We start from the raw sequence: 15,416 nt of genomic DNA, 5'->3' as shown, positions 1-15,416 counted from the left end.
CTAGTGGTAGGCCACAACATGGTTGGACCACCCAGCCTGGGCCACACCAGCACTTAACATGGTTGAACCCAGGGGCATTTAAGCAGTCAAAATCACAGGGATTGCGCCAGGCCTAGTCCAAATCAACACTTAACATGGCTGGATTTTTGCCCACTAAGTTTCAAACTGGTGACCCACATCAAGTAGTGCCTTAACAGTACACCCCATAACCATCTATTCTAAGCTCAAGGCTCTCTCTATATATATAGACTTAGGAAAACAATTATTCAACAATGCTTCAAACCATTAGTAATATAAGTGTCATCATAATTAATTGTCCAGCAGAAAAGAATCAATGGTAAGAAAATTAAGTATGATGAGCATCCCTGCACAACCACTAGCCACAGCCACACCAGCAGCGCAGTCAGTCACTACTTACGAACCTATTAATGAGATGGTTTTTTTTGCCTCACTGACATTATTGAACTTATGTGGATTGCTGGTCAGGAAAGAAGTCAAATAATGATCTCCACCTGATCATTGGATTCTGAAATATTTCCAAAATCTGCAATTGACATTTTCGCCCATGAAAAACTGTGATAAACACTGTCAATCAGCAATCTTTTGCTGACAGTTATCTACTATTTCTTCTAATAAAATTTTGTTTTTTCTTATTATTTCAAATATCGTTATGACTTCTTTTGTTAGGTGGATTATTTATCCAGAGAATATGCTCAGATAAAGTGCCTATCATATTTCAGTTTCTCCTTCCATAGTAGTGAGGAACACAGTAATAAATAAGACTGCCTCACTGACATACTGTTCATCACAGTGAATTGTCTAGCCTAAAACAATCAACCAATTAACTCAGTGGGGTAGACTTTTGCCTCACTGACATAGTGTGCATCGCAGTTAATTGTCTCGCCTAACAAAAACAGCGATGGACACTGTCACTAAGACAGACATTAGCTGTCAAAATATTTCTGATTTTCGTTGTTGTCCTTTTGTGGTTTGTAGAGCTGGACAAAAATGAAAAGCACATTAAGCTCTTTGACAGAGCACATTAGAGACAAATATATTAAAAAAATTATGATAATACCGTACAGCTTGTTTTCCTCTGCACATTGCTTCTGAGTTTAATTGTGACATTTCTTCTGAGTTCAATTCTGACGCGGTTTTGTACCGGCTAAACACCGGTCTATACACCATATCTATTTTCGTTTTTTAATGAGAATATTATTAATTGGGAATTTGAACCAAAAATTCCATGATATTTCACCTAATACATTTACCTGCTTTGTATTCTATGTTATTAAAACTTATATAGTTATTCTATGTTATTAAAACTTATATGGCTAGTATTATGTTATATTTTAAATTTATTTAATATTGATATTATTATTATTTATTTTTAAAGTTATATTTAAGGTTATAGTTAAGTTAGATAGGGAAGGTATATATATTTTACTTTTCTAATTTTGAACCTGTGATTTTTTAAGAGGGAACATGCTTTTAACCATTAGGCTCACTCAACCTTATTTTGTAGGAAGTTTATTTTTGAATTTGGTTATGATTTGGATGCTTAATTAGTTATGAATATTAATTATAATTTAGATACCTAATTAAAATTGATGATAGTAATGGATTGATTTAATTTAGTAAATTTATATTTAAATTTTGTATATTATTATTAGATTAAATTATTTATTTAAAATATTATAATATATTTTTATTGAGCCGAGAGGGTCATTATACAGTCCAGTGTGATGTGGAGTCGAGAGGGTTATTTTGCAGTGCAGTGTGATGTGTGAGGATGTTTGTCCGTCATCAAAGTTGAAATTTTGTTCATATATGCCAAAAGAACTATACAAAATATTTAAATAATGTCCCCTCATAACAAAATTTACACGTGAAGAAATTGGATCCCTCTATGCTCATATTAAATCGTATTTAAAATCTAGTTAATAAAAAAAAACAATTATATGGAACGATGGAAAAGAGCAACGAAAAAGTTAGTGCATCCAGTCCATCCACCAGCGACCAAAAATGATTTTTCATAACTGCTATTTTTTGTTTTTTCTTGGGAAATTCTGTAGGGACTATGGAAGATATCCATGTAGAATTATAGCCCAAAGAAATTATAGAATAAAGCAATATATTCTTTGGATATTCTCGCATATAGAAATTGTAGATGTAATTGAAGCTAGACTAGCTTTTTTTCATGTAATTGGTTATGACCCAGCAAACCAGATTATATAATGAATGAAAAATATTTGTTTACTTAAAAAAAGAATAATTATAATTATGAATAAAAAATTATAATAAAAAAATTAATTAAAACATAAATATGTGTAAGCTTAAGGGAAGAGCAATTTAAAGTTCAAATCTCATGCATCAAATTAACAAAAAAAAAACATAAATATATATAAATTATGAAATTTAAGGTTCAAATTTTTTCAAATTAATAAAAAAAAAAACAAAAAATAAATAAATATGTGTGAGTCAATTAGTTGTATATTTTAATAAAATTTGAAAATCAATATATTTTAACTTTCTCATTTATTAGGTATCTAGTAAGATAATCTTTTTGAAATGCAAAAATATTTATATTTTGATGATGATGATTAACATCCACTAACACCAATATGTTCTATCCAACCTTAAGAAAGTGAGAGATTAATTGAGATTCTTTAACTTTTTATTTCTATGATTGAAAAGAATGGAGAGAAGCATTCCTAAATCACCATAGTTTTGTTGACTTAACAAATCAAGAAGGTTGATGGTGTGGTAAAGATTTTGAAAATTAGAAGGGATGTGAGTAAGAGCTAAGCAAATCCAAGAGAAGGTGATTTTCATCTTCAACCCTCTTAGTATCGCTAAGGTGACAAACTCTTTTGTGCCAAGGTGTTTTGGGAACTGACCAATGCCCAATTTCAATTTGAACCTCATGAGAATTAGTTCTTATCTTAGCAATATTCATTTTGTTCTTAGCACTGGTCAAGACAGCAAGATAATTATGGTTATCAAGATTGGGGTTGATCACTTCCTTATAATACCTTAGCTTCATTTTTCCCTTTAATTCCTTATCATCCCAAAACTTATCCTTAAAATTGGGAGTAATGATATTTTTAATATTATCCTTATTCTCCAAGATGATCTCTTCATTTACCCCCGAATGGTCTAGCCAAGACTAGGCATCCTTATGCCAACCTCACTTGAGCTAGAGGTGGGGGTTTTGGCTAGAGTTAGAAGTAATTTTGGGGAACCTCTTGGCTTCCATGTTGTATATATTCTTCTTATACATGAGATATCTAATCATAGTCATGCTTTCAATGGGGGAAATGATAACTTCAATCAAGAGGATATGGTAGGTAGTATTTCCTTTAATCTTGAGGTTGTAGGTTATAAATGGTTTTTGGATAAGCTCAATATTCCTTCACAATTCTCTAGATATACTACAATCCAAATATCGCACCCATATTAAATAACATGGGTGACTAGAGTCTCCAAGAGGAAGTTCTTTTTACTCCATACCCAAAGATATGTTGACTTACAATTGTTCTGAAGCCCATAATAAATTTTTCAAGCTTCAATTATCCTTTCTCAATGTTATAGTTCCAAATGAGTTTATTATGAATGTTGATTCCCAGATATTTGTATGAAGAAACATTCTCCAAGTAGTTATTATCATAGATGAAATTATCACAGTTAATCTTTTTGGATTGAATTATCATGACTTTAGTTGTGTCGCTATTAACAATTATACCCATCTTGGAGCAATAATCTTAGAGGATTCTAAGTTGATTGTCAAGATCATAATGGCTCATGGATATACGAGTGACATCACCAGCATAAAGGGAATAGTAATGACCATACCAATGAGCCTAGGGCCATCACATCCTATAACTTCTAAACACTCTTATAGATTATTAATGTAAATCCCAAAAAGGGTAGGCAATAAGGGACACCCTTGCTTAACTCTGATGTTCCACTTGATTTCTTTTGACCAACCCTTGGCGGTTTTAAGCTTGGCAATAACATTCTCATATAGCCTAGTCACAACAACCCTCAACTTGAGAGGAACCATTCTCTCTTCTAGCCTCTTCCATAGCTTATCTCAAGGAACTATATCGTTAGCTTTCCTAAAGTCAACAAAACAACAAAATATATCAATTATATTATTGTGACATTCCTTTGCATTGACCTAAAGAGCAACAAGATGGTCTATAGTTGAGTGATGTCTCCTAAACCTAGCTTTCCCTTTAGCTCTTTTACCATGGCGTTCAAGCCAAAAGCTAATATTATTTTCTAAAATGAGTCCATACAACTATGCTAAAATGTTGCTAATCATAATGGTCCTATATTTAGAGGGAATGTTTTTATCTCTACTTTTAAAGATATGCACAATAAGGCTTTCCATCCAAGGCTTACAGAAGCCTTGCTTCACTGCCAAATTGAGGAGTTTGTGTATATGAGGGATGAGGATAGACCTTCCCATTTTAAAATTTTCATCTTGGTAGCCTTCAATATCCATAGCTTTCTCATTAGCAAGTTGCTTAATCTTGAACTCAACATCTTCCAAAGAAATGATATCCTCCTCTCATAGGAGTGATCAAGATGGTGTCCATGGTGTCAAGTAAATCATAAATATTCTTAAGATAGATATAACAGTTCTTTAAGGGGATCAGATTATTTTCTTTCATTTTATGAACAAGAATGTTCTTCCAAAACCTTCTAGGATCAACTTTAGAAAGGTGAAGAAGATGCTCTGACCTCCTATTTCTATAGGTTATTTTCTTTCTTTTGATAAGATCTTTGTACATATTTATTTCTTCAAGCTTCCTGGTTTTGTTAGGAGCTTCCCTAATCACATTCCTAACAATTTTACAATCATTATCATACCAAGGGTTGGAAGTTCTATTGTTCTTTTATAAGACACCTTAATAGAGAACTTGTTAATGGTATTGGAAAGGGTTGTAGTAAAATTGTGGCAGATGTAATCAATGTTATAATTACATGTTAAGGAATCTAAATCCATTTTTAAATTCTTTGAGAAGAGATCCATTTTATTTATGTTAAAATGAATGTGCTTTTGACTCTCACAATTCTCTTGTGTGTAGTTGGTGTGTATGTCAAGGTTTAGAGTTAAGGTTAGATGTTTGTGGTCAAAATTAGGCTCGTAGTAATTCAGGAGGTCAAATTTACAATACAGTTGAGAACGTGGGTATCAAATATCACATAATCCACAACACTACTGCCAAGCCCAAGAATACAAGTCATTTGGCAAGAGGTTGGCCACTTCTTAATTCCATTAGAAATTATTAAGTCTTGGGAACTACAGAGCTTAATTAGCTCAATACCAAATAAGTTCTCGGTTATGTCTTCAAAATTTCTTTTGAATCTGCTAGCTAAGTCAAAGTCCTCATTTAGCGAGAGGGGATTAGAGTGAAAGTTTCTACATAGGAGAGTAGTTTGGTTAGTAGTGGTTCTAACATTGAAGTCCCATACCAAGAGGATATTACCTTCATTCCCTAGCCTATGAATATCTTATTCTAAGGTATTGAAGTGGCAATTCTTATCCAAGTTGTTTTTTTGATAGGTGGTAGAGTTGATAGGAGAAAATTTAGAAATGGCGAGATAGATCCTATTGGTGTTGGAGTCAGAAATTTTGATCCAAATATACTAATTGAGATATATTATTTTTTATATAATAAGTTATTCCACCAAGGCATCTATGAAAAGATTTCTTGTTCCATACCGACCAAAGAAAGAATCCATCCCTATAGAAAACCTCAAGAAATTTGATTACTCTCAATTTTTTTATAAATCTAAAATCTAACTTATTAAAATATATTTTGAATTATTTACACGTAATATTAATAAAATTAAATAAAAATATTTTAAACAATAATAATATTATAAAAAGTAATGATATCTATTATTTTTTATATATGTACCAGCATTAAAATACTTACAATAATCTTAAAAATATAGAATTGTGTTATCTATTAGATAGAGTAAACATACAATAATTAATAGCTTAGTTTGCTTAATTGTAAAAGTAATAAGATAGTTATAATCATCTTTTTTTTTTTTTTCACAGAAACGGTTATGGAATATATTAGCTGAGTGGTCTAAATGCCAGATTTCATATTACAATGAGAGGGAGTAGAGCCCAAATAGTTCCGACAACCTGAAGTGCTATGGAGCTTGTGTTCAGCTTCCAGCTCTTTTTGGTTACAGCTATCGAATCGATTTCTGTGATTTGCCCAAGCTTATAAATACAAACGAATTGTTTCAATAGCAAGCAATAAAACATATCAGATGACTGATTATGGAATTGGATCCCATGTTTATCATTGCCCCAGCAGAGAGAAGAGCAGCTTTATTAGCTTCAAGATTTTCTTCTTTGTTGTTATCTCTTAGAACGTGGAAGTATTTCAAGTTTTGGAACAGTTTCCCCAAACTTCTAATTCTAGATATCAATCTTGTCAATCTTAGGTCCCTTTGGGGATGAGTTGGTCCCCATGATTTTTATTATCACTTGAGAATCTCCAAAAATGTTTGCCTCCTTGATTTCCAAATTCAAGAGTAACTTAAGACCTTGGAAGAGGGCCAATGCCTCAGCTTGAATGCTGGAGTTGATCCCCAGACCCCAAGCAAAATTGTGGGTCAATATGCCTTCAATGTTTTTTACAGTTCCTCCTGCCCCAGCCTTGCCAAGATTTCCCTTTGTTGCCCCATCAAAGAAGAGAGAGTGTACCTTTTGATTGGAGATCCAGTCTTGAAAGTCTTCATTATTTTTCCCCCTTATTTGCCATTCCTTAGAAGAGGAGATATTTCTGATGGCTTGATGAAATTGCAGATTTAAGGAGGTCCCCCAAACAGTATCTAACTGATTTAGATTTGAAGCGTCTTTTTGATCTCCCAAGCATTATTTTAACTGAAACTTTATCTTAGCCGCTACCACCTTGACATCATGCTGAGTGTTTCTAAAAATTCTGTTGTTTCGCTCTAGCCAGATCTACCAGCAACAAATTTTAGGAAGGGAAGACCAAGCCACTTTAATCACTCTGTTTTTGGGAGGAGGCCTGGGGTAGTTGTTCTGCCAGTTAGCAAATGGATCAATTATGGAGGTGGGAAGAACAAAGTTGGTGTTCCGCTCCCTCCAAACCTGCACAGTGAAACTACAATTTAACATGAGATGCATGGCACATTCCACATTCTCTCTACACAGGGAACACTTGGATGGGCCATGGAATCCACATCTCTGCAATTTGTCATCAGTGAGGATTTTCTTGTGGCATAGGAGCCAACAAAACATTTCGATTTTGGGCAGAGAGAGGAAATGCGCCATATTGCCTTCCACAAAGCAGGGTCAGGAGGGACATCCGGTCTCAAAGCGAGTTTAACGTAGCCTTGAGCTATTGCGTAACCTCCAGACGGTGAACCCCAGCCACGTGAGTCTCTTCTGCATATATGCGAGGGAGAAATTCCATTCAACATAGCATGAAGGCAGCTGCATTCCTGAAGACGATCTAGAGGTAAATCAATGAAACTCCAACCTGCCCAACGCGTCCCAGTCCACGTGGATATATCCCACATCGTGGATTTCCATGAAGCAGTCAACCAGCCACGCAGCGCCTTCATGAAGGGGCAATCACCAATCAGGTCTCGATCCATGATGCGATCAGTTCAGATATTGATTTTCTTGCCATTTCTAGGAATCCAATAAGCATTGGAGCGGATCAGGGGGGCAGATTTGGAGCAGAGTCTTACAAAAGGAGAGATGCCTTGGGGGAGAGGCCCATCCAGGCATCTAACTCTCTCACATTTGAAGTACTTCCTCCATAATGCTATTTGGGCCCAGCCAGGCTTGGGCACAATAATTTTCCAGAGAAGCGTGGCTCCCATGGCAATGTTCTGAAGGGAAAGGCTCTTGAAATTTAATCCTCCCTCCATTTGAGGCTTGGAGACAGTCTCCCAATTAACAAGAGGGATTTTCCTCTCATTTTGTTTGCCTCCCTTCCAAAAGAAATTGCGAATGTGCTGGTCCATTTTATGAAGAATGCCAATTGGAGCAAGGAGTACTAAGAATTGAAATAAGGGGAGACTGTAGAGCACAACTTTGATCAGGACTGACTTGCCTGCAATGTTAAGCTAGTTGAATCCCCAAGCCTGGAGTTTGTTCTTGAATTTTTCCACTTGGGGGAGCCAATCCCTACTATAGGCCCGCTTGAGGAAGATAGGGAGCCCAAGATATTTAAACGAGGTCCAAGCTGAAGAGGTTGCGAATCCAAAGCATCTGGCAATGGAACTAAGCAAGTTGGGCTTAATGTTCCAATAGTAAATGTGGCACTTCCCCTTGTTGAGACTACTTCCCGACGCCATACAAAACTCATCAAGAGCTTCTTTAAACCTGTTGGCCGAATGGATTGATGCTTGATGCTTTTGACTCCTCTTGCAATGCAAACCCTTGAGATCTCCTACTCTTGCATTTTTTTGTTTAGATGGAAAATGAGAACGGAGGCTTGAAGAACAAATAGAAGAGGAGACAAAGGACAACCCTCCCTTAGTCCTCTTGAGGCTTTGAAAAAACCAGCAGCTCTACCATTAACTAGGGGAGCAATCCATGGCTCTGAGATGCAGGCCCGAATCTAGTTTATAAAATTCTCCCCAAATCCAAACTTTTGCAAAACATTCAAGAGAAAATTATGCCTAACACGATCAAAAGCATTTGCTAAGTCCAGTTTGATAGCCATACCCTTTTCCTTGCACTGCTGGCTTGAAAGGATTGCCTCTTGAACTAAAATGAAGTTGTCCACTAGCTGTCTACCATGGATAAAGCCCCCGTGATTCTCTGGAATGATTTTGGGGAGAAGGTATTTCAGCCTGTTAGCTATTACTTTGGTGATCAATTTGTAGCCAATGTTGCAAAGAGAGATGGGACGAAATCTGTTGAAGGAGTTGGCACCTTTCTTCTTGGGGATGAGTGCAAGGAATGCAGAGTTTGTACTAGCTGGTTTTTCATCTCAGTAGTGATTGAAGAGGGAACCCAGTCCAGAAGACAAGAATTCTGTGTCGAATTCACATCCTCGCTGTACAAATTTTTGAGATGGAGAAAAGCTGCTTGTTTGATGCTTGCAAAGTCCTTGTGATTGGTAGTATCTTCCTTGATTTCAGCAATGGAATTGAAGCATTTTTTGACTTGTGCTTGCTTGTGGAAGAAAGAAGAATTTCTATCTCCTGCTTTGAGCCTAAGGCAGCGAGATTTAATCCTCCAAGATTCTTCTTCAACCAGGCAAGCTTTATGAAAGTGTTGTTGGAGTTGGACCTCCTTATTAAGGATTTCTCTGGTTACATATGCCTCTTCCGAAAGAAAATGATGTGCATCCAGCTGATTTTGGAGATTTTTTCTTTCAGCTGCTGGATTAGGGAGGGTTTTGGCCCAACACTTTAAAGCAGCTTTCGTTCTTCTGAGCTTTTTTTCCCACACATAGAAAGGTTATCCTTTGACTGGCTGAGACCAACTTTCCTTGACTATTTGCAAAAAATTGGCTTCCTTGACCCAGAGGGGGCTAAATCTGAAGGGGATGGGGCCAAGATCAGGATGGGCCTAGAGTTCAAGCTTGATAGGGTTGTGATCAGATATGCTGCAAGAAAGGATTTGCATACTAGCGTCTAATCCAAGCAAAAGAAAGGAACTTTGGACAAAAAATCTATCTAGCCTTGACGCAATGTGTCCAGGGCCTATTCTTTTATTTGACCAAGTATACTTACCAGAAGAGGGCTTGATGTCTAACAAATCCCAGTCTTGCAGAAGGTCCTCTGCCCATTCCCTTGCCGGATCTCGCACAATGCAACATCCTCGCTTTTCTGAGGTGTGCAACGTGAGATTTAGATCACCTACAATAATGATGTTGTCTAGGTTCCCAAGGTCTACTTGGCTTCTTATTGAGTCCCAACAAGCCTTTTTTTCTCTAGCATTGACCGGCACATAAACATTGAAGAGACAAAAAGATTCTTTTGTATCGAGATGCTACATTTTTAACAGCAGCCAGTGAGTATTTGAAGTCATAGATACTAACGAAAGCTTACTATCATTCCAAAGAGTGCCCAGCCCTCTAGAGGCTCCTCAGGTTGAGACGACTTTTGCTTTACTTTTGCTCCAGAGTTTTTTGCTTGTTTGGAGGAAGTCCGGGTCCTCCATTTTGGTCTCCTGGATAAGGAATATGTCCGGGGCTTCTATTCTTATTAAGTTTCTTATGGCCTCTTCCTTGATTTTGCTCCCCATACCCCTAGAATTCCAGGAGACTATTTATCATTTACCTTTGCTCTGATGGGCTTCCTTGGAGCCTTGAGGCTGGTTTCTCGCCATCTTCAGCTTTCTTGCTAACAACTTCTCAAGAGTTGGTTGGCTGCCCTGTAACTTATCCTTGTACGTTTCATGCTCTCTTTTCTCCCGATCTATTTTGCGGCCTCTTGTGGATCTCCTTACAGAGGCTTGGGAGTCACCTATTTCTCCTTCCTCCTCCGAGTCTTCTGACTCTTGGTCCTCTTCCTCAACTTCGACAGGAATTCCTTTTGAGCTTTCTACAATGCTTGCATCCTTGGAGAAGATTGGAAGGTTACCTTTATTTGAAGACACTGCCTTTTGGTCCACGTCCTCCTGGATGTCCTCTGGCTGCGAGCTAAGAGGATCGAACTTATTTTCTGGAACAGGCTTGGGTGGGATCTGCTGAGCAGAGGCCTAGTGAGGACCTTTGCCATTAGGGCCTCCCGACTTTTGTGTCTTGTGAGAAGTTCTGGAGCGCTTGACTTGATTCCAGCCGTCCTCCTTCCCCTGCACAACCTCATTGTTGGACAGGCAGACTCTGGCGAAGTGGCCATAGACACGACATTTCCGTCATTTGAAGGGAAACTGCTCATAGTCAAGTTTCTGCACATGCTTCCAGCTTCTGACATTGATTTTGATGATGCCAATACTCGATTAATTTAAAATAATAATTTTTTAAATAGTAGTGATAAAAATATTATATTTTAATAAATTTTATTATACATATATAATTATTTATTTTTATTTAATTTATATGTATATAGATAATTATTTTATTTATTTAATTTGAATAGATTGATAAAATGTTTTAATTACAAAATATTTTTATTTTCACTTGTTTTATATAATATATAGTTAACATTGAATTATTTTATTATTAATATTTTTAAAAATGTTTTCTTTTTCTTTTTCTTTTTGTGAGGAAATATTAGGGCATATCTACTTTAAGGGATCACTTCTCCCGATTTATTATTAGCATAGCCTAACCCCGAGAGTGTAAACCGGAGAGAATAAAAGAAAATTGACACCCCAGCCTCCTTTTTTTTGTTATTAATATTTTTAAATGTTATATATCCACTACATATTAATTCCATATTGATAATGGAATAAACTGGTATAGCCATACAAATTAAATGGCTGATAAATTACACATCTCCCTGCAAGGGAAAGTGAAAATATAAGAAAATTTGTAATTTAAATTACTTTATTTCTTTGTATAGAGTTGATATAAAATTATGTTATTTAATATGGACTTTAATCATATTATTTATGGTTGAAACTAAGTTTTTTTTGTTATTAATATATTTTTGTTTGAAATGAATTACACATCATGTTATGTCAATAATGTTATTACATAAATAATATTATTTTTGCATGCAATCTATCAACTCCATATTAAGTAGTGAAGGACTTACACATCTCCCTCATACTAAAAAGTAAATTATTATTATTATTATTTTCAATTACTTTATCTCTCTATATAAATTTGATGTAAAAATGAAGTGGAAATTGAAGTATTTTATTTATGGTGAAAATTGATTTTTTTATTACTATTTTTTAATTTGTTAATGTAAGTATTATTTTTCCTGGATGTGGGTGAATAAATGTGCTGTCACAGCGTAGCAAAGAAGGGATGACAAGTGGCGAAGCCAACTGTCCGATCATACTTCCCTTCAAAACTCTACCACAGGCATTAATGTAGATTTATTGCAGTATGATGGACGAGGTAGCTGTGCTTTGTTAATTAATATGATGCTCTTGGATTGCTATCCCCATACTCATTCTCCTCTGAATCTTTCATGTCTCCTTGAGCCGAGCCTATGCTCGACTTCAGGGAGAAGAGGCTAGCCTAATTTGGATGAGACTACCCACCTCTCACACAATTTCCTTCATAGCCTATACTCTAACAATTCGGACCTTAACCTTGGCACTGTTTTGAATACCTTTGCTCCTTCGGCTCCCTCCAACAATTCCACCTTTGTCTTCGTCCCTCCCAATATAAGTTCATTCCATTCAAGCCAGTTTAGAATGCCTCTGTTGCGGCATCATATGCACTGCTGGAGGGGTGGCGTTAGAGGCAAGGTAACTATGTCTCTATCCCGCTCGGATTCTACTCCCTCTGCCCCCTCTTCCCCCTCTTCTTCCACTCACCTCACAGGTTGATATCCGACAACCCGCAGTGGGCGAGGATGTGCATGGATGGTAGGTTTTGGGTGTGTTACAGTGGCTCATCAACCTCCCAGCCATTCAACCCAATTTCAGTTTTGGTGTACTCTGGATAGGCCATGCATAATTGCCATAATTTCTGTAGCATTCGAAGAAATCCCTCAAAGCACGTCTGCCCCAGCTAACCTTATCCTGAAGAATATAGTTGCAGGAAAAATGAAAACCCCTGGCATCAATATAGGGGAGTGCAGAACTCAGGAGGATGCCCTAGAACGCATAGGGGCGGATCATGGAGATAATACTTCAACCCATTCCAAGTAGATGGAGGAAGCGTCGAGAGTTCAATAGGTCGTAGAGGATGAGATGGACGAATATAAATGTCTCATTGTCGAAGAGCCTGCTCACTCCAACGACACATAGTCGTTCCATGTTCACCTCTCCTGCCAGATCATGAGCTCATGGATTCCCATATTAGTGGTTCATTTTGATGTCTCCATTGTGAAAATGTTGTCAGTGGTCTATTTTGTTGTTTACTGTAAGCCTTTTTTGTTAAATTTTAAAGTGAGGTTTGATAAACTTGTTCCAGGCTATAACCCTTGTATGGGTAGCAAATATTTTAATTTTGGACTGGTTTCCCCATGGCAGGCAATCACTTTTAGATATAGGTTGTTAAACAGAGCTTATTTTGAGATCTGAACTGCAGAGGCCTATGCCTCCTTGTAACATTTTGTTTTATTAATAGATTTAGACATATTTAGAAAAAAAAAATGTAAGTATTATTTTATTATTTTTAAAATGTAAAATTATGGGGCAACATCTCCCTCATACAAACTTTGAGACTTAACTCAGTTGGTCGAGCCCTTGTTGTTAAAGCACCTATGCTATTAAGTGATCATGAGTTCAATTCTCTCACTACTCTCAAGGTAAGGCTCCATAGTTGAGACGACAAAAAGTGATCATTTTGGATAGATTTTCCTTGTACAATTATTCAGTGGACATACTAGTTACTGATCCCTCATACTTAGTTGTAGAATGCTTCTCAGTGCAATTAAATTAAAATTAATCTCTGTCAAAAATTTAGAACCTCTATCACTATGGGCTCTTTCTGGACCAAAATCTTGGTGTGGTTTATCACTATCTTTATTTTATGGGTGATTTTACTCAATCACATCCTTGTTTTGAGTGGCCTCTTATTGATTTTTGGTATTATTATGTTTTCAACCTTGTGTCAGAATCTTGGTGTGGTTTATCGTTATGTTTTAGTGGCCTCTTATTGATTTTTGGTCTTGTTCTAGGTCATCTTGTTTTTTCATATCTTTGTTTTGGGTGATATTTTGTTGATTTTGGTCTTGTTTAGTTTTTAATCATGAAATTTAATAGCTAAGATAATGAGCTTGAAGATAAACACATCCAAAGGTACACCCTTGGCTCCTAAATCCAACACACTCCTCCCCTCAAGGCTCCTTAATGCCTAACAAAATTTTAATTGGATGCAATGAGGGTAGCCTTAAATTTCTAGCTTTAGTTATTTGAAGATACCAAGAAGGAGATCAAGGGCATGGAGAAAAAGTTAAATGGAATTCATAACAACTCACCAAGGATTAAGTAAATGAAGGATTCAAAAATTGGATTCTTGATTCTTTTTATTCTCGCAATAAGGACACCAAAATTTTTAACCTCATGGAATTATATTAACTGAACAAGGCATTTATTCTGCAAGTTGTTGAGGAGAAAGATATCCAATATAATTCCATATAGAACAAGCTACATGTCAAGGATAAAAATTTTGACACACTTTGTCAAGAAATATTCAACTTTGAAATTATAGTCAACACTTTTACATACTTTCCTAGCTTTCCCATGGAAAACACAGATCCATCTCAAGCATATGTAGGTTCCCCCTCCAATACTATCCTAGTGGATGAGGAGAGAATGAAATAAAATTGCAAAGGAGCATGCTTGAAGTAGGAGGAAAGGTCATCAAATTAATCTATCATGTTTATCTTGGTCTCTATTGAGAGGGAGCATTAACTACCCTCTCCATCACTATTGTTATGCTTGTTTTTTATTGTGAGTAAGATAGGGAGAAAACTATGTCATTTTATAGGATTTTTTATTTTTTTTGTGGGGTAAATTTTGTGTTTCCCTCTAAACAGGAGTGCAAATAAGAATTTTGATAATATTAGGTCGATTGTTCACTAGGAATACCATACCATGACCAAAATTTTACTCTCCATAGAGAGGCATAGGATATCAATGTACTTAAAAAACAAAAATTAACCATAAAAGGACTAAAAAGTAGGCCTATATGGCCTTGAAGTTTTTAGAGTACCATTTTTCTTTGAGAAGCCTATGTTTGCATTTGCAGTTAATGCCTATGATATTCCATGAGATGGTTTTCATGTTAGGGGTATGTTGGATGTACGTAAGACATTTGTGATCAACCTAAAGCATCTTGAGTTATCCAAAATACCCCGCAACTTGTCCAAAATTTGCTAGTTGCTTCTCCTACCTTCCTTCTTTTCCTCCCTATGATGTTTTATTGGATCCTTTTACAAATAGGATTGAACTCCAAGAAGCCCTGTGTTGGATAGGAAAGATGCCAATTTTAAGGTTAAATGGAAGTATTCAAAATATTCATAACCTAACGCTTTAACTTGATGTTCTAGATGAGAAAAAGGGTCTTTTCACTTCTAGGCTTTAACTAGCTATGGCAGATCGAGAAAGTACAACTCCATATCCTCACTTTGGTCTAATGGTTGATCTAGGTCCTCTTGCATGGAATATTGGAGCATGTTGGGTTGTGTTATATTCTTTCCACGACTAGCCCACGTGGTTAACCAGGGGTTAGAGGGGGGGAGGTCACAGGGGGTTTGAAGGCTACCTGTAACCCCACTTTATGGGGTCCGGGGTAGCGCCCCAGAAAATTTTGGTT

Source organism: Pinus tabuliformis, chromosome 6, assembly GCF_031772625.1.
Source record: "Pinus tabuliformis cultivar Carrire ecotype Pingquan chromosome 6, CPIR1, whole genome shotgun sequence".
Taxonomy (NCBI): Eukaryota; Viridiplantae; Streptophyta; class Pinopsida; order Pinales; family Pinaceae; genus Pinus; species Pinus tabuliformis.
The sequence above is the reverse complement of the archived record's forward strand: the minus strand, read 5'-3'. Positions refer to the sequence as shown.